This window comes from Bos taurus, chromosome 13 (assembly GCF_002263795.3).
Source record: "Bos taurus isolate L1 Dominette 01449 registration number 42190680 breed Hereford chromosome 13, ARS-UCD2.0, whole genome shotgun sequence".
Lineage (NCBI taxonomy): Eukaryota > Metazoa > Chordata > Mammalia > Artiodactyla > Bovidae > Bos > Bos taurus.
The window spans coordinates 32,012,942-32,033,435 of record NC_037340.1 but is presented as its reverse complement, the minus strand read 5'-3'; the positions used below and the strand labels follow the sequence as shown (position 1 = coordinate 32,033,435).

General features: G+C 37.8%; 1 protein-coding gene across 2 annotated transcripts in view; it reads left to right on the top strand.

The window, feature by feature from the left end:
• The first annotated feature begins 810 nt into the window (after positions 1 to 810).
• Positions 811 to 20,494, top strand: part of ST8SIA6 (ST8 alpha-N-acetyl-neuraminide alpha-2,8-sialyltransferase 6) — a 300,762-nt gene continuing 281,078 nt past the window's right edge. For both annotated transcript variants that reach the window (XM_059892425.1, XM_059892424.1), the window contains exon 1: positions 811 to 1,189. The gene's annotated coding sequence lies outside the window, so the exon portion shown is untranslated. The remainder of the gene's footprint in view (positions 1,190 to 20,494) is intronic.

Below are 20,494 nucleotides of genomic sequence, written 5' to 3'. Positions count from 1 at the left end.
AACTACAAAGTTCTGACGTGGAATTTTTGTAGGACAAAGATTCAGCTTATTTCTTACTAACTGCTTGCTAAAGTTAATTAGAAACCTCAAATAAAACGTCAAGGGGTAGTAGAGGAAAACTAGTTCTTCTAACTAGTATATACAAATGTCTTAGCAACTTACTATAAAGTCAACAATGGATTGTGAGCAGCTCGCTCCAAACAGTGACTGGGGAATCCAGACTCTTTCTCTCCCATGGCTGTGTCATATTTCACATACGGCATCGGAGAACAATGAGCCTGTCTGTATCCAGGGAGCCCAACAGAAAAGACGTACAGATTCACATGTAGGAAGTTTTATGGGCCAGATGTGACCGTGGCATTCACAGAGGTTCCACTGGCAAAGACTTTTTCATAAAGCCAAAGCAAATACTGAAGGATGCTGGTGCCCAGGAGGTAAAGCAAACAGGCTGGTGAAGAACTTCCTTATTTTTCAAAGGAAATAGATATATCACAGATTTGCTTTTTCTATAAGGTGACCATGGGCTGGTGCCTATTGATAAAGGGGCCTCCAGTTTTATTTTTTTTTTTTTTAATGTTTTTGACTGTGCCGCTCGCGTGCAATGGAGCCCAGGTCCCCGCGGAGCCCCAACCCCAGGCTGCATATCTTCACTTTGCTGCAGCTAAGCTACCCTGGAGCCCCGAGGGATGGGCGGAGCGATCCTGCCCCAGCCCCGCCTCACCCTGCCCCACCCGGCTCCAACCCCGCCCATGGAAGCCCCGCCCCGCTCATCACAGCCCCGCCCCGCTCATCACAGCCCCGCCCCGCTCATCACAGCCCCGCCCCGCTCATCACAGCCCCGCCCTTAACCGGCGGACCCCAGGAGGCCAACCCACCTGTGAAACCAGGTCGGTCCTCCGGCTACGCACCATGTCGGCCTCAGCACCCACAGCCTCTTTTCAAGGAATCTCATAGTAATTTGTGGCCTCCTGCAAGGCCAGTTATCGTCACAACTTTGGTTGACCTGGATCTGGGAGTCTCCACGGCTTTGGGTTCTGGACGACGCCTGGCTGAGGGGACACAAACAGGAGGTCGTTGTCCTCAGAACACACTGAGGCTTCAGCTTCTGGAAAACTCTGGGTCCCGTCCACGCAGACAGGAACCCAGTGTCTTCAGGACCCGCTGTGGAGAGCGACTGCTGGAGTAAAAGGTGAAGAAAAATTGGGAGCAGCTTCCTGAATGTGGCTGGCTGCTGAGGAGGGAGGGGTTAATTTTCATAGGAGCCCCCAGAGGAAGGGCTTGGTGTGGAAAAGTGTGGGTTTCAGGTAGTTTTTTGGCTGTGGTGTAGACAGTTCCTAGTGTGTCTCTGTGGTGTGTTATGGGGTCTCTAACCTTGGGGTCACAGACCGGTACTTCCTGTCAGATCGGTGACGGCAACAGATTAGAAATAAAGGACACAATAAATATAATGTGCTTGAATCATCCCGAAACTATCCCCACCCCTCCCTGGTCTGTGGAAAAATTGTTCTCCTCCAAACCCATCCCTGGTGTCAAACAGGTTGTGGTCTGCTGGTGTGTGGTATCTAGTTTGCTTGGCATCATTTTTTGTTTTTTGTTTTTTTTTTTTTCAGAACATAAAACATGTTTTCTGTTTTATTTCAACCTTTCAAATTTCACTCTAATTTCTATCATAGCTGACCATGTTTTGAACCTAAAGAGAAATTTTTCAAAATATCATTTCAACTTTGGTAGGTTGATAAGTCAACTTTATATGCATAAAGCCACCACAGTTTCTAATATTTAAAAAAATATGTTGTATAGGGTCTTTTGTGATAACGTGAAATAACACTGGATTTTAAATTGATGTTGGAGGTGTTATCCTTTTGAATGCTTCTTAATTTTAAAGACTTTGATTCTGTACCTGATTTTACAGATACTTTCTAAATAATGACTAATTATTTCTTCCTGCCTTGTGCTAAAACCCTTATTTTTGTTTTGCTTTCTGTGCATTAGCCAGGACCTTGAAATATTACAGTATTACCTTGCCATCATTTTTGAAGGAATTTTCTGCAGTATATGACCTTGGCAACTTTGTTATAAATTAATGGACCAGATTGTTGTTGTTTTCGTTGCTAAATTGTGACTCTTTTGTGACCCTGTGGACAGTAGCCCACCAGGTGCCTCTGTCCATGGGATTTTCCAGGCATGAATAATGGAGTGAGTGGACATTTCCTTCTCCAGGATATCTTCCTGACTCAGGGATCGAACCTGCGTCTCCTGCCTTGGCAGGCGGATTCTTTATCATGGAGCCATCAGAAAAGCCCAACGGACCATAGACGTGTGGGTTGATTTCTGGGCTCTCTGTTCTGTTCCTCTGGTGCCTGTTTTTATGCCAGTTCTACCCTGTTTTGGCTCCATAGCTTCACAGTGTAGTTTGAAGTCAGGGAGCAAAGTTGACTCCAGCTGTGTTCTTTCTTAGAATGGCTTTGACTCTTTAGGGTCCATTTTGGTTCTATACAACGGAGAGGACTGTTTGTTCTGTTTTTGTGAAAAATGCCATTTTCATTTTGTTCAAGATTGAATGTATCCAATGCTTTGGCTGGATGAACTTTTTTCTTAAGATTTTTTTTTTTTAATGTGGACCATTTTTAAAGTCTTTTTTGAATTTTTTACAAATTGCTTCTGTTTTATGTTTTTGCTTTTTGGCCCTGAGGTATGCAGGATCTTAGCTCCCTGACCCAGGATTGAATCTGCACCCTCTGCATTGGAATGTGAGTCTTAACCACTGGACCGCCAGGAAAAACCCTAGATGAATGTTTTAACAATATTCTTCCAATTCCTGACCAAAGAATTTTTTTTAGTTCTTTGTTTCTTCTTCAGTTTCTTTACAAGGGTTCTACAGTTTTCGTTGTGCAGGTCGTTCACATCACTGTTTAGATGTATACCTGGGTATTTTGTTCTTTTTGATGCAGTTGTGAGTGGGATCGTTTTCTTAATTTTTCTGATACTTCTGCTTCTTTATTAGTGTTTAAAAAAGCTCAACTGATTTTTGTGTAGTACTTTTATATCATGCAACTTTACTCAGTTCATGTATTACTTCTACCTTTTGGTGATTCAATGTGAAAATTGTAATTTAAAAATACAGTTGTTTCTGCTGTATCCCAACTCATTCACAACACCCAAGACATAGTGACTACTAACATTAAAAGGTGCTGTGGGAACATTATATGTGGATTCCTACAAGAGTAATTAGCTTAAGCCTTTGGGGTGAACTGAATCTGGATATGACTTGTCCCCTAACATGAAGTTTGATGTCTTATCTACTTTTCTGGCATGGTATTGACATGTTTGTTTTGAAAAGTTATTTGCTTTCTAGTAACTTCAAACCTACAGAAAACTTGCAATAGAAGTACAATGTCCTCTTCATCTGTAGGTTCAGATGTCCAGTCATCATTAATTTACCACCTGTGCCGGTCTACATGACAACTTCCACTGTGCTTTACCCCAAAAAGGACATTCTCCCACGGAACACCCACATAACCCTCAAATGAGAAATCATTATGGTTTTCACTTTCTAATTTAATCCTCAGGCCCACTTCCATTTTCACCACCTGCTGCAAAGCATGAAAGTGTCTTGCCATTCTGATCAAGTTTTCTTTTTCTGAAAATGTTCTTGAGACTTTCCCTCATTTCCACAACCCTGATGGATTTAAAGCACACAGCTGAAATGACCTGGGTGGCCTTTTCTGTATAGCTTCTTTCCCTTAAGATCTTTTCCATGTTCATGCATGTTGTAACATGTACTGGTACTTCGTTCATGTTTTCTGTGGTGATTAAAGCTGTCAAATATAACATTTACTGTTTAAAGCATCTAAAGTATGTGTTTCTATGACATGAACTGCATTTACATTGTTTCACAAATATCCTCACCATCCATCTTTCATACTTTTTCTTTTTTTCCAAGTGAAACTGCATCCATTAAGCACTAAATTTCTTCAACCCTTGTCAACCCCATTCTACCTTCTAACTCTGAGTTTCATTTCTCTGGATACCTCATAGAAGTGGAATCATAATATTCATCCTTTGGTAACGGGGTTATTTCATTTAGCATAAGGACTCTAAAGTTTATACATGTTGTAGCATGTGTCTGATTTTTCCTTAGTTTTTAAGGCCGAATGTGTACATATCACATTTTGTTTATTGTTTCATCTGTCCATGGACACTTTCATGGGTTGCTTCTACCTTTGGCCAATGTGAATAATGCTGCTCTGAATACAGACGTACAAATATCTGTTTCACTCTCTACTTTCAAACCTTTTGAAAGTACATGCCCTGAAGTGGAATTGATGGATAATATGTTAATTTATTTTTAAGTTTTTGATGAACCACCATACTGTTCTTCACAGCCACTGTGCTATGTTACCCTATTTTTGTATATGGCAGAATAATAATGGAAGTTTATAGATCTACCTTCTTTTGCTTATTCATTCATCTACTGATGGACATTTAAATTGTTTCTATTGGGCCAGTGTCAACTAGGCTGCTATGAATATTCATGTACAAGTTTTTGTTTAAGCACTTGTGTAGCAATTATAATGATTTAAAATAACTATGTCATATTTCATGGAACCGATACTATTTACATAATTTCTCTTTTTTGGGATATTAATTTGATTTGATTCTAAGCTCTCCTCCTCCATGTTCATATATGACTGCAGTGAGCGAATTCTAGCAGATAATATTTTCATCATTTAAATTGTTTTTTTTAATAATTATGCAGTTGAAGTATTATATAAATAATTCTGAAGTTAACACATTTCAGCAGAGTTTTTTTCTTCTACTGTATTATTTTCTTGGAATAAATATAAATCAGTTACTTTACTAGTTCAATAGTATGAATGTTTTAATAACTCTGGATGCATTTTTTGGGTTGTGTTGCTTTTCAGACATTTATACTAATTTTCTAATATATATTAGTATATAGTATATATTATATTATTATATATACCAGTATATTAGTATATATATTAGTATATATTATTAGATATAATAATAATTATATATTATAATATATGTACTAGTATGCTGCTGCTGCTGCTAAGTCGCTTCAGTCGTGTCCGACTCTGTGTGACTCCATAGACGGCAGCCCACCAGGCTCCCCTGTCACATATAAATGTTATTTATTTATTTTTGGATGTGCTGGGGTTCTTTTCTAGTTGCAGTGAGTGGAGACATACTCTCTAGTTGTGATGTGGGAGCTTCTCACTGTGGTGGCTTCTTAAATTGCATGGGCTCTAGGGTGCATGTGCTTCAGTAGTTGTGGCATGTGGGCTCAGCAGCTCCCAGGCTCTAGAGCACAGGCTTAACAGCTGTGGCAAATGGGCTTAGTTACTCCATGGCGTGTGGGACCTTCTTGGAAAATCGATCGAATCCATGTCTCCTGCACTGGCAGGTGGATTCTTTACCACTGAGCCACCAGGGAAGCCCCTATATTAATTTTCACTGCTATTAACTTTACCTTTGTTTTCCAGCCTCACCAGCATTTGTAAAACATTTTCTGAAACTCATTTAATATGTAGGTGTAAATGGTATTTTTAGAGTTGTCTTCTTAATGATTACTGAGCTGAACATATTTTCATTGTTTGCATGTATAGAATGCCTGACGTTTTCTTTATAAATTTGAAAGAACTGTTGATCTGGTGGAGATATTTGTCTGTTGGTTTTGCTGCGATTTCTTTTCCTCTCTCCTGTTTCTTGTGACTGTAGGTTTTCCATACTCCCCTCTGCATGAACACAAGTGCTTCTGTGTACACAGGCTGTTTATACTTCCCATTGTGGTGTTTCACTTTAAAATTTGGAACCGTAGAAATTCATGTATAGCGGAATCTCTTTGAGACTTTGTGTGCATGTGTGTGTGTGTATGTGTGTGTGTATATATGTATGGTTTAGTTGCAGCATGTGGGATCTTCATTGTGGTCCCAGCTTCTCTAGCTGTGGTGTGTGAGCTTAGTTGCCCCACAACATGTGGGATCATAGTTCCCCAATCAGGGATTGAACCCACGTCCCCTGGATTGCAAGGCGGATTCTTAACCACTGAACCACCAGGGAAGTCCTGAGCCTTTGTGTTTTATTCTGTTGGTCTGTATATTTATCTCTGTGTCAATTCTGTATAGGGGGTAGTTGTAAGGGTACAATGTGTGGTAAAAGGAGAAATCAACCACTCACTTTTCTGCATCTAATTTTATTATGTTGACTTAAGTCTCTCAAATAATGGATGAGTATGTGTTAGTGTCTGGGTGTTGTTATGTCTGTGTCAGAAAGAGGGAGAGGTGAGGAAGAACGCAGAAGGTGGTGATAAATTGTTGGATTGGGATAAAACTAGTGAGCTGGTAAATTGTTTGGCATTCATGTAATAATTAGCCTACATTTCTCTATGGACTTCATGGATTCCAAATGGCTTCTGAATTGTCAAACTTGATAGAGCATTAACTTTGTATTTGATTATTAATATCTGATTTAAATAAGACTTCAAAATGAGTCAGTCATTCATGACAGTGAACTAAATTCAGGTTCTCATATTTTTCCCTAAACAAATCATGCAAACAACCTTAAAAGGTATTAAAATTAAGGACATGAAAAAATGCTATCAGGAAGATAGCAGAGTGATGTTTAATAAAATAATTTTGTTTTTCAGAAAGACTTGGGATAAATGACTTTTTGAATAAACACTGCAGTAACTGCATGCAGAATTCATATTTTCTTAGGCTGAAAGACAAAAAAAGGATTACTTCAAGTGCAAAGAAATTTATAGTTCAGTTATGAGAATGCATTGAAAAGTAGAATTATAGCTGCCTGGAGCTTATTTAAATTTATAATGAAGGCCATTCAGAAGGAAAGTACTGAAGACTTAATATACCCAATGTTGTGATCATTCTTAAGACTTTCCAAATTTCTTGATAATATAGAACTTAATTGTAGCAGAATTAGTGAAAGTATATGGAATCTGCACAGAATCCAAAATCTAGGGCAGTCCAAGGGAAAAGTTCTTTTGCGTGGTGAATATACAGAGGCATGATACACACTAACCTTCACCTATTTATTCTAGTTCATGGTGTGGTCATGTCCCTTGCCAAAGCTTTTCTGGGAAGCTGTAAGGAGAAAATGATTTGTTGGCCTAGCTTCTGACTTGACTTCATTTCTCTCTGTGGGGGATCACTTTACATTTCCTTAATTGCAAGGACAGCTTGTATGGCTGGCAGTTGTTTGAATTGAGAAATGGATTTTAATGAACTACAGTTTCTTTTGCTCAGCTGGAATTGTAGTAGTCATTGACTAAATTAACAGTCATGGTCAAAGCTAAGATGACAGCTGTGTCACAGAAAAGGAAAGGTAAGGGCTTATTTTGAGGTACTATATATGGATCATGCTCTTAAAATAATGGTTTTTGCAACTTCACACTTTTGAGTTTCTTTGTTATTCTTTTCAAAGTACCAAAAGGCTCCTCCAAAGCACTTTGGAAACCTCAGATGTCAGGATAGGGATAGAAACCTGGCTAAAAGTCATTCATTATTAATCAGATAGTAATTTGTATTCATCTTGTGATTTAAAGTACATAGTCTTAGATTTTTCTTCATTACAATAAAACACAATAGATCATTAAAGTTATCTGTCTTGAACATCTAAGGATACAAAGGCAGGTGAATGTTAAGGCATATGGACCAAACAGAATAAAAATTGAATTATATTCCCTAACTTTTAATTTGGGCTTCCCAGGTGGCACTAGTGGTAAAGAGCCTGCCTGACAATGCAGGAGACTTTAGAGATGCAGATTCAATCCCTGGGTGGGAAAAGCCCCTGGAGGAGGGCACAGCAACTCACTCCAGTATTCTTGCCAGGAGAATCCCTGCGGACAGAGGAGCCTGGTGAATTACAGTCCATGTGCTGTGTTTAGTTTCTCAGTTGTGTCCCACTCTTTGCAACCCCATGGACCCCATGGACTACAGTCCACCAGGCCCCTCTGTCTATGAGGATTCTCCAGGCAAGAATACTGGAGTGGGTTGCCATGCCCTCCTTCAGGGGATCTTCCCAACCCAGGGATCAAGCCCAGGTCTCTCGCATTGGAGGTGGATTCTTTATGATCTGAGCCACCAGGGAAGCCCAACAATACTGGAGTGGGTAGCCTATCCCTTCTCCAGAAGATCTTCCCGACCCAGGAATTGAACTTGGGTCTCCTGCATTGCAGGCCGATCCTTTACCAGCTGAGCTACAGTTCATAGGGTATCAGAGTGGGACACAACTAAAGCGACTTAGCACAGCTTTTAATTTAACAAGTAGTATAGTTTTACTATTTCTGTGTGCTTAATAAACCCTCCTTCAGGCAGTTTGAAAGCACTTTTTATTAGACATTATGCAAATTAAAATTATTAGTGTTAAGTTTGTTTATGTTCATTTTTAGTTCATTACTTCCCAGGGAAAGGAACTTACCCAGTGCTTTTCCAGGAAACTGTTAACAATGTGTTTTAAATGCATTCCTACTCATTTATCATTTTGATAAATAGCCTTAGATTTAATGTATTATATGATTTAGTCTCTTTAAAAGCCATGTAGCAATTTTGCAACAGAAAGTGGAAATGCTGTGGCTTAAGTTTAAAATATACGTCTTTCCAAAACCTTGGATGAAACAAAATGAAAGAAAAATCTAGTGAGAAAAATATTTATGGTGTTCCCTAAGTCCCTTAAGCTACCATCACTCCTTTTCATTCTCTTTTCTTTTTGTTCCTCTGACTGGATAATTTCCACCAACATACCTTCAAGTATGGTAACCCTTTCTTCCACTTGATTGAGTCTGGTATTGAACTTCTCTGTTGAATTTTTCAGTTCAGTTAGTGTGTTCTTCAATGCTGTGGTTTCTGATTGGTACTTTTAAAGTATTTTCGATTTCTTTGTTAAGCTTCTCACTTTGTTCAGGCACTGCTATCCTGACTTCAGTAGTATCTTTATGACTGTTACTATGAATGCTCTGTCAGATAGATCAGTTTCCAGATACTTATTCTTTTGTTTGGAACATATTCTCCTGTTTCTTCATTTTCCTTTTCTCTCTGTGTTGATTTCTTCACGTTAAATAAAACAGTCACCTCTCCCAGTCTTCATAGTCTGGCCTCATGTAGGTGGTGAGCTTCTCCAATCAGCCCAGCTCAACCTTCTGGTTACATTTGTATTTGTCCAAGCTGTTGTTTTTATTTTTAATGACTCCCAGAAGAATAGGGTGTGCCAAGACTCATCAGTGTCCCAAAGGTGTAAGAGAGAGATGCACACATGCCCATTCAGGCTCTTGGAGGACTTTTTTGTTGTTGAAGTTGATTTACAATGTTGTATTAATTTCTACTGTACAGTAAAATGATTATGTTATATATGTTACATATATATTATTCTTTTAAAATTCTCTTTTCCATTATGGTTTATGATAAGATATTGAATATGGTTCTTTGTGATATAGAGTAGGACCTTGTTATTTATCCATTTTATATATAAAAGCTTACATCTGCTAACCCCAACCTCCCACTCCATTCCTCACCCAATCCCCTTCCCCTTGGCAACCACAAATCTGTTCTCTGTGTCTGTGAGTCTTTTTCCATTTCATACATAAGTTCATTTGTGTCATATTTTAGACTCTACAGATAAGTAATATTATATGGTATTTTCTTTCTATTTCTGACTTCACTATCTGACTTTCACTATCATACTTCACTTGGTATGATAATCTCTGGTTGCATCCATGTTGCTGCAAATGGCAATATTTAATTCTTTTTTTATGTCTGAGGTAATATTCCATAGTATATGTGTATCACATCTTCTTTATCCATTCATCTATTTATGGACTTTTAGATTGTTTCCATGTCTTGGTTATTATGAATAGTGCTGCTTGAGCCTGTGGGTAACATATTATCTTTTTGAATTATAGTTTTGTCTGGGTGTATGCTCAGGAGTGGGATTGCTGGATCATATGGTAGCTCTACTTTTTAGTTTTTAAAAGAATCTCTATACTGTTCTCCATAGTGGCTGTACCAATTTACATTCCCATTAACAGTAGGAGGGTTCCTTTTTCTCCACACCCTCTCCAGCAATTGTTATTTGTAGACATTTTGATGATGGCCGTTCTAACCAGTATGAAGTGATATCTCGTTGTAGTTTTGATTTGCATTTTTCTAGTAATTAGCAGTGTTGAGCATCTTTTAATGTGCCTTTTAGCCATCTATATGTCTTTGGAGAGATGTCTATTTAGATCCTCTGTCCATTTTTTGAGGGTTGTTTGTTTTTTTGACATTGAACTGTATGAGTTGTTAGTATATTTTGGACAGTAATCCTTTGTTGGTCACATCATTTACAAATATTTTCTCCTATTCTGTAGGTTGTCTTTTTTTTTTTTTATGGTTTTCTTTGCTGTGCAAAAGCTTTCATGTTTAAGGTCTGTTTGTTTATTTTGGCTTTTATTTCCATCAATGTAGGAGATGGATCCAAAAAAATTGCTGAGCTTTATGTCAAAGAGTATTCTGCCTATATTTTCCTCTAAGAGTTTTATAGTATCTGGTCTTACATTTAGGTCTTTGATCTATTTTGAGTTTATTTTTGTATGGTATTAAAGAATGTTCTAACTTCATACTTTTACATGTAGCTGTCCAGTTTTCCTAGCACCACTTGTTGAAGAGACTGTCTCTTCTCCATTGTAGATTCTTGCCTCCCTTGTAGATTCTTTACCACTGAGCCATCAGGGAAGCCTTATATGCAGAATACATCCTGCAAAGTGCCAGTCTGGATGAATCATAAGCTGGGATTAAGATTACTGGGAGAAATATCAACAGCCTTAGATATGCAGGTGATACCATGCTAATGGCAGAAAGTGAAGAGGAACTGAAGAATCTTTTGATGAGTGAAAGAGGAGAGTGAAAAAGCTGGCTTAAAACTCAGCATTCAAAAAAACTAAGATCATGGCATCCAGTCCCATCACTTCATGGCAAATAGAAGGGGAAAAAGTGGACGCAACACATTTTATCTTCTTGGGCTCCAAAATCACTGCAGACAGTGACTACAGCCATGAAATTGAAAGCTGTTTACTCCTTGGAAGGAAAGCTATGACAGACCTAGTATTAAAAAGCAGAGACATCACTTTGCCAACAGAAGTCTGTCTAGTCAAAGCTATGGTTTTTCCAATAGTCAGGTAATGAGTTTAGAACTGTTCTCTCCTCTGAAAAATTTTAAAATAGTTTCAGAAGGATAGGCGTTAAGTCTTCTCTAAATGCTTGGTAGAATTCACCTGTAAAGCCATCTGGTCCTGGACTTTTGTTAGTTGGGAGTTTTTAAGTGACAGATTCAGTTTCAGTACTTGTAATTGATCTGTTCATATTTTCTATTTCCTCCTGGTTCAGTCTTGGGAGATTGTACCTTTCTAAGAATTTCTCATTTCTCTAGGATGTCCATTTCATTGGCATGTATTTGCTTGTAGTAGTCCCTTATGTAATGTTTCATTATGTGGATGTCCAGTAATCCTCTTGGTTACCTCACTGAAAATTTCACTAACCAATTTCATAAGCCAAAATGGAACTTTCTGATAATTTTATATGAGTGAGAGTCAAATATTCAGAAATGATAATGGAATCAACTATATAGGCTTTAAGGGTAAAAATATGTCCTTAAAATCTCTAGTAACAATTGGGAAATTTAACTTAAGTTATGGACAATAATTTTACAACAGAGAAGACTCTTGCTTTGCCTTATTAAATAATTAGAACTTCAGACTGCATGACTTGCCTGGAGAATCCCATGGACAGAGGAGCCTGGTGAGCTATAGTCCATAGGGTGCAAACAGTGACACGAATGAAGCAACTTAGCATTGCACACATGCTGCATGATCACCAGAAGATGCAAATAACTCCCTTTTCAGAGTGAGGATGTATTTTGCTATGGAAACCGTTTTATCAAAATGCCTCCTAGGAGTATTGAGAAAAGACCTTAAATGCCAACAGTTTAGGTTTTAGGAAAGGTCCAAAGAGTGAAAAAGTATTAAAAGCAGAATAAAGATCGATTATAGTTATCTTGTCATAGTAAAAGCTACTGAAAGAAATAAGATACTGATTTGATAGTATGTCAATAGCTTTCTGAGAGGTTTCCCTGATGGCTCAGTGGTAAAGAATCCACCTGCAATGCAGGAGGTGCAAGAGACATAAGTTTGATCCCTGGGTTGGGAAGATTCTCTGGCAGAGGAAATGTCAACCCATTCCAGTATTATTGCCTAGAAAACCCCATGGACAGAGGAGCCTGGTGGGCTATGGTCCATAGGGCTGCAAAGAGTTAGACACACCTGAGCATGCATGCAAACAATAGCTTTCTGAAAACAGAGTGAAGAATAATGGGTAGATCTAAAAAAGAGATGAAGAGTACCTGTAATCATTTTATTCCTGGACACTTATTTTTGTGATCCTTTAAATAAAAATTAAAAATTTGAGACAGCATATTCAGAGATGATCACCTGCACAATTAGGGATTATGGCTCCTAGAAAGATTTTCATATTTAAAAAAGCATAGTAGCAACTACTGACAGCAGGAAAGAAAAAAAGCAGCCTTTAGCAGATAGAGCAAGAAGTTCATTCTCAGTTGTTCTGAATTTTGAGAGAAGTGACCCATGGGGACTACCTAGAGCTACAAGATGGGGTATTATCTTCAATTTTATGAGTAAGAGACACAAGATGAGAGCATTTATTAGAAAAGTCTTTTTTGAGGGGGTTTGTTACAGAAGCAAAGAAAGGAAAACTGCAGTGCAGGATAAAAAGAGCCAAGTGTTTTATAGAGAGGAGTTCCACTATGTATTCAGTGTCAAGATTTGTCTTTGACAATCACATATTAAATAATTTTATAATGGTAATATTGAACTTCAAAAAGAAAAAAATGAATGGAAAGAAAAATACAAATATGAAAGGAATAATATCCATAGTTAATTTTCCTGGCATTTTTATAATCTTGAATAAGCATGTATACAGTGTATTTGGTTTAGAAAAATTAATAACATACCCACAGTATGGGAAAAATGTTGCAAATCATATATTATAAGGGACTTGTGTCCAGGATATGTGAAGAATTCTGAAGACTCAGCAATAAAAAGATAAATAACTCAATTAACAAATAAGCAGAAGATTGGAATAGATATTTCCATAAAGAGGATATGCAAATGACTAATGATCACATGAAGAGATATTTCAACATTATGATTGGGGAAATGAAGACCAAAACCAAAATGTGATACCAGTTCAAGCCCAGCAGAATCATTATAATTTTAATAACATACAACAAGTGTTAATAAAAACTATCTAGAAATTCAACTCTTAGTACATTGCCAGTGGGGTCATAAAATGGTTCAGCCACTTTGGAAAACAACTTGACAGTTCCTATAAAATGTTAAGTATAAAATTGCCATATGACTAAGAAAAACCACTCCTAGGTATATACCCAAACTAAATGAAAACTGTTTCTATGCAAATGTTCATAGCAGTGTTATGCCTAAATAGCAAAGAGTAGAATATCCCAAATGTCTGTCAATCGATGAATGGATACATACAATGGGGTATATCCATACAATTCGTGGTACCTAAAGAGGAATGAAATACTGGTGAATGTTGTAATGTGGTTGAACCTTGAAAGCATTATGCTAAGTAATAGAGACCAGTCACAAAAGACCATATGTTGTATGATTTCATTTAAGTGAAATAGCCAGAGTAGGTAAACTCATGGAAACAGAAGGTGTCTTCTAGTGGTTGCTAGAAGCTGGAGGATTGGGGGATGGGGTAAGACTGCTGATGGGTATAGAGTTTCTTTTTGAGCTGATGAAAATTTTCTAGAGTTAGATAATGGTGATGCTTGCACAACTTTGTGAATATACTAAAAACCATGCATTATCTACTTGAAAAGTGTGAATTTTATGGTACATAAAATATATGTGAAGAAAGCTGTTATAAAAATTGATAGCAATTAAATTTAAATTATAAACACAGAATTTCTAAAGATATGGTGCCATTAGATTTCTAGATTCATATATCACCTTTACTTTTTCTTTTAATATTATGAATAACTATACTGCCTTTGTCTACTTGACTGCATCATGAAAGTGAATTGAAGTGGTAACTACTCTTCCATCTGACCAAACTAATCTTGGTTTTGCTTTCATTCATTTAAGTCTCATTTTACTAAAAATTAGGAAGGAAAATGGGACTTCTGCTTTACTTGTTGACATAAAGGAAACATATTTCCTGTTTTTCAGTTTTAATTACTATTTTTCTTTGTGTGTTTCAATAAATTGCAAATCTTTTTACCCCCTAGAATGCATCATTAAAGAAAATAATTGGCCATACTAAGTGAATTAAGTGAGAAAGAGAAAGACAAATACCATATGATATCACTTATATGTGAAATCTAAAATATGACACAAATGAACTTATCTAGGAAACAGAAACAAACTCACAGACTGGTGGTTGCCAGTGGGGAGGGCAAGATGGAAGGATGGATTGGGAGTTTGAGACTCGCAGACGCAAGCTATTATATATAGGATGGATAAACAACAAGGTCCTACTTTATAACATAGGGAACTATATTCAGTATCCTGTGATAAACCATAATGGAAAAGAATTTTTTTAAAAAGAATGTATATAAGTATGTATAACTGAGTCACTTTGCTGTACACCAGAAATTAACACAGTATTGAAATCAACTCTACTCCAATAAAAAAGAAAGATAAGCTAGTGTTGGAATGATAGGGGAAGAAAAGCACTTATTATCCTGCTATTTTTATGAAACTTTTTCCACAATTAACCCTGATTGTCTATGCCATGTGTACATTTTTATATGACATATAATTTCAATTGTGTATTTTGCTTCAATTAGCATTGTATTAGAAATACTTTTCCGTGTTTTGGCATAAATTTCCTCATCATTGCAATAGACAGATTAATCATCCTCTTTTCTGCTAAGATGTTCACATCCCAATCCTAGGTCCTGTGAATGTATTGCCTTTTGTGGCAAAAGGGACTTTGCAAATGTGGTTAGGTTAGGTTCCTCAAGATGGGGAAATTTTCTTGGACTATCCTGGATTATCCTGATGGGTCTGATATAATTATGATAGTCCTTTAAGGGAAAGAAGGAGGTAGAAGAATCTCAGATGTGACCATGGAGGCAGAGGTCAGAGAAAGACAGGGAGCCAAGGACCAAGGAATGTGAGCTGCCTTAAAAATGCGGAAAAGGCAAGCAAACAGATTCTCCTCTAAAGCCTTGTACCAATCCATTTTGGTATGATCTTCATCGCTGAAATAAATATAACTTGTTTTGAAGCCATTCAGTTTGTGGTAATTTGTCACAGTTGCAATCAGGATCTAACACAATTATCACTTAAAATTGTTGCCTGTTGTCACAGTGGGCCATAGTTTCCCAAATCATTTCCTTGTTTTGAGACAGCAAACATTCTGAAATAGCAGTGGAGTCAATGAAGCCAGATCTGCATGAGGAGGTTTGGTCTGTGATTGCAGAGTGTGACCGACTTCCATGACGTTAGCCATTTGATTGGGTGACCTCATGGTGTTCGCCTCTATGAGGGGCAATAAACATTGAACAGGACTCTAGAGCACTTGGTCTCATGGCCACACAAAAACCCTTCATTCAGTCTCAGGTATCAGTCCTTTATTTTCTTGGGCTCCAAAATCACTGTGAATGGTGACTGCAGCCATGAAATTAAAAGATGCTTGCTCCTTGGAAGAAAAGTATGACAAACCTAGAGAGCATATTAAAAAGCAGAGACATTACTTTGCCAACAAAGGTCCTCTAGTCAAAGCTATGGTTTTTCTAGTAGTCATGTGTGGATGTGAGAGTTGGACCATAAAGAAGGCTGAGTGCTGAAGAATTGATGCTTTTGAATTGTGGTGTTGGAGAAGACTCTTGAGAGTGCCTTGGTCTGCAAGGAGATCAAACCAGTCAATCCTAAAGGAAATCAACCCTGAATATTCATTGGAAGGACTGATGCTGAAGTTGAAGCTCCAATACTTTGGCCACCTGATGCAAACAGCCAACTCATTGGAAAAGACCCTGATGCTGGGAAAGATTGAAGGCAGGAGGAGAAGGGGATGACAGAGGACAAGATGGTTGGATGGCATCACTGACTTGATGGACATGAGTTTGAGCAAACTCTGGGAGATGGTGAAGAACAGGGAAGCCTGGGGTGCTGCAGTCCATGGAGTCGCAAAGAGTCAGACACAAAGAGTCAGTCACACAGCTGAGTGACTAAGCAACAACAACCAGTGGTCAGGTAATGTGCAGCTGGACAGTTGTGAGCCTTGAGTACAGAACCTATATTTTCTGAACCAAGAGTTGAAGGACAGAGTATTGAAAGCTGGACTTGTAGGAAACTTGGAACCCATGACTGTTGACCATATGGCTCAGTGAGTGATGGTTTATGGTCTCTTTAGTTGGTGGATAATAGTATAAGCATTGCAGAGGACAGAGCTCCTTCTTTGGTGCCTTCTTGACTGATTACCATGAGATAACACCAAACAACTTCTTGCTGAAACAGTGGAGTTGCCATTTTGTCTTTCAAAGTTAGTCTGAATTCCAACAGATGGAAAGGCCACAGTGGTTGCAATGGATGACCATGGAGAGAGACCTAAAGAGAAGCAGAAGATGGCGATTCCCAACCTTGGAAAGTGTAAACCTTCCCAGAATCCAGCATTTATGGGGAAAAAAATTCATGAGGCAAATGTTCCATTAAATTTCTTTAATCTTTGGGCAGACAGGGTAGGTTAGGCTACATGAGCTATAAACTGTGATGATGGTATACCTTGTCCAATTAAACTGAGTCCATCTGACATATTTGGTGGTCTAGATTATTGGTAATAGGCTGCATGGTGATTAGGGAAAATGACAGTTCGTTCACATGAATGTGTGTCATTGGTAATTAATATTATTTGCACAAAGAGCCATTTTCAAACACTTGTTTTCTTCTCATTTTTTGAGTCTTCTGGTATTAGGAATCAAAATCACTATTTTTCTCTCAATTCATGCTCCATTTTCCATCCAGGTCATCATATATATTATTCTGCAGGGCAGAATCGGGAGTTTCCCCAACATTTTGCCCTCCATTGTCACTCAAGGTCTGAGATTCCTGACACTTTATTTTTGTGATCCTGTGTTCTATCCAACATTTCTTCCATCCCCTGCACCAAATGTTCTGCACAGGGAAACTTTGTGCTAAGAGGCTTTGATGTGCTTTCTACATCCCCGGGGAAGGAAAGATGTCAAGGGACATTAAGACTAATGGACAAGAGAGGATCCAGTAAAAATGTTATCTGAAGTTCATGAGCATGCCAATGCCATGGCAGGGAGAGCAGCCAGCCCCAGAATAGGCAGTAGGAGGATGTGCTGTTTGCAGAGAAGTGGAAAACAAAACTGGCTAAAAGTGGTTTGGCTTTTTGTTATCACCATGGAAGAACAATTCTAAACAATGTCATTGGTAAAATATTCCTCTCCCCTAAGGTCTTTTATTGGTCTAAGTTCTAAACAATTGCTGTGGTTTAGTGTTGAGTCTTCATGCTATATGTATGCTTCAAATCAGAAAACATTAGCTTATTTCTTTTTAATCTGTATCGGATTCTATATAGAAGTTAATTTGGATAACTCAGTTTTGTAATCACCCCAGGCATACATGGACTCAGCTACACATGTTTGTTTTGAGAGTATGTTTTTCATTGTTCAGAAATTTTGGAGCTCATTTGAGGCACAGTTGGTGTGTCAAAACCTTGTGATATCACATATACCAGTGTTAAAAAAACAGATTAAAATAAAGGATGATAGTAGACTGATTATAAAGACAAAGACAAATTGAATATTTCAGTCTATCATTCTGTGTGACCACTTGGGAATTTAATTTTGTTTATAGTTTCTTGACTGTGGACACATTAGAAAGTCATTAGACTCTATCCCACAGAAACAAATACTTGGATGTACTGCAATATCTGGAATTTATTGTGAAAAACATTTTAATTTCATTTTTATTATTTTAATTTTTCTGACTTTATTGATGTGTAGTTTATGTATATCATCTTATGAATTTAAGATGTACAACGTGTTGATTTGGTACATTTACATATGCAAAATGATTGCCACCATAGGGTTAGCTAACATGTCCATCACATCACATAACTACCATTTATTTTTTGTGATTGGAAATGTTTAAGATCTACTCTCCTAGCAAGTTTCAAGTATACAGTATTGTATTATTGATTATAATCACCATACTGTACATTAGATCCTCCAAATTTATTTATTATAACTGTAAATTTGTACCCTTTGACTAACATCTCTCTGTAAAAAGTATTTTTAAAGTCTCTGCCAAACTTAAGATTTTCTCTATTTATGTATCTGTTGCTTTATGTGAAATAAAATTTTTGAAGTTAAAATTAATAAAATGTGCTTTTGATCACCTATAAGCATTGATAGGTTGATAAACCTAGCTGTACTGCATGAATATGCAAAAGGATTAGTTTTTCAAATTGAAGTATAGTTGATGTACAATATTATACAAATTGTGTGTGCTACATGCTAAGTCGCTTCGGTTGTGTCCGACTCTTTGTGACTGTATGGACTGTAGCCTGCCAGACTCCTCTGTCCATGGGATTCTCCAGGCTGGAATACTGGAGTGGGTTGCCGTGCCCTCCTCTATGGGATCTTCCTGACCCAGGGATTGAACCCACATCTCTTATGTCACCTGCATTGGCAGGTGGGTTCTTTACCACTAGCACCACCTGGGAAGCCTATTATATAAGTTACAGGTATACAATATAGTGATTCAAAAGTTTTAAAGTTTATACTCCATTTATAGTTGTTATTACTGGCTATATTCTCTGTACTGTGCACTATATCCTTATAGCTTTTTTTATACATAATCATTTGTACTTCTTAATCCCCTACCCCTATAATGTCCCTCCTCACTTCTCTGTCCTCATTGGTAGCCATTAATTTGTCCTCTGTACATGTGAATCTGATTCATTTTTGTTATAGTCACTAGTGTGTTGTGTTTTAGAGTCCACATATAAGTCATATCATACAGTATTTGTCTTTCTCTGTCTGACTTAATTAACATAGCGTAATACCCTCCAATGCCATCCAAGTTGCTGCAGATGGCACCATTTCATTCTTTTATGACTGAGTAGTATACCATGATATGCATGCACCACATTTTCTTTATCCATTCTTCTCTTGATGAACACTTAGGTTGCTTCCATATCTTGGCATTTGCAAATAATGGTCCTATAAACATTGGTGTAATATGTATCTTTTTGAATTAGTGTTTTTGTTCTTTTGGATATATATCTAAGAGAGAAATTGCTGGGTCATATTGTAGTTTTGGGGCTTCTTCAGTGGTTCAGCAGTAAAGAATTCACCTGCAATTCAGGAGACGAGGGTTCAGTCCCTGGGTTGGGAAGATCCCCTGGAGGAAGGCATGACAACTCACTCCAGTATTCCTGCCTGGAGCATCCCATGGACTGAGAAGCCTGGGAGGCTACAGTCCACAGGGTCACAAAGAGTAGGACCTGACATGTGACTGAGTATGCATGCATGGTAGTTCTGTTTCTGGTTTTTTGAGAAACTTTCATATTGTTTTTCATAACTTCTGCACCAATTTACATTCCTACCAACACTGTATGTGGGTTACCTTTTGTCCACATTCATGTCAGCTTCTGTTATTAGTGTTCTTTTTGATGATCACCATTCTAACAAGTATGAGATGATATCATACAAGTATGATTTGAACTTCCCTCTGACCTGCCTCTTTAGAAACCTATATGCAGGTCAGGAAGCAACAATTAGAACTGGACATGGAACAACAGACTGGTTCCAAATAGGAAAAGGAGTACGTCAAGGCTGTATATTGTCACCCTGCTTATTTAATTTATATGCAGAGTACATCATGAGAAATGCTGGGCTGGAAGAAGCACAAGCTGGAATCAAGATTGGCAAGACAAATATCAATAACCTCAGATATGCAGATGACACCACTCTTATGGCAGAAAGTGAAGAGGAACTAAAAAGCCTCTTGATGAAAGTGAAAGAGGAGAGTGAAAAAGTTGGCTTAAAGCTCAACATTCAGAAAACGAAGATCATGGCATCTGGTCCCATCACTTCATGGGAAATAGATGGGGAAACAGTGGAAACAGTGTCAGACTTTATTTTGGGGGGCTCCAAAATACTGCAGATGGTGAGTGCAGCCATGAAATTAAAAGACGCTTACTCCTTGGAAGGAAAGTTATGACCAACCTAGATAGCATATTGAAAAGCAGAGATACTACTTTGCCAACAAAGGTCCGTCTAGTCAAGGCTATGGTTTTTCGAGTGGTCATGTATGGATGTGAGAGTTGGACTGTGAAGAAAGCTGAGTGCTGAAGAATTGATGCTTTTGAACTGTGGTGTTGGAGAAGACTCTTGAGAGTCC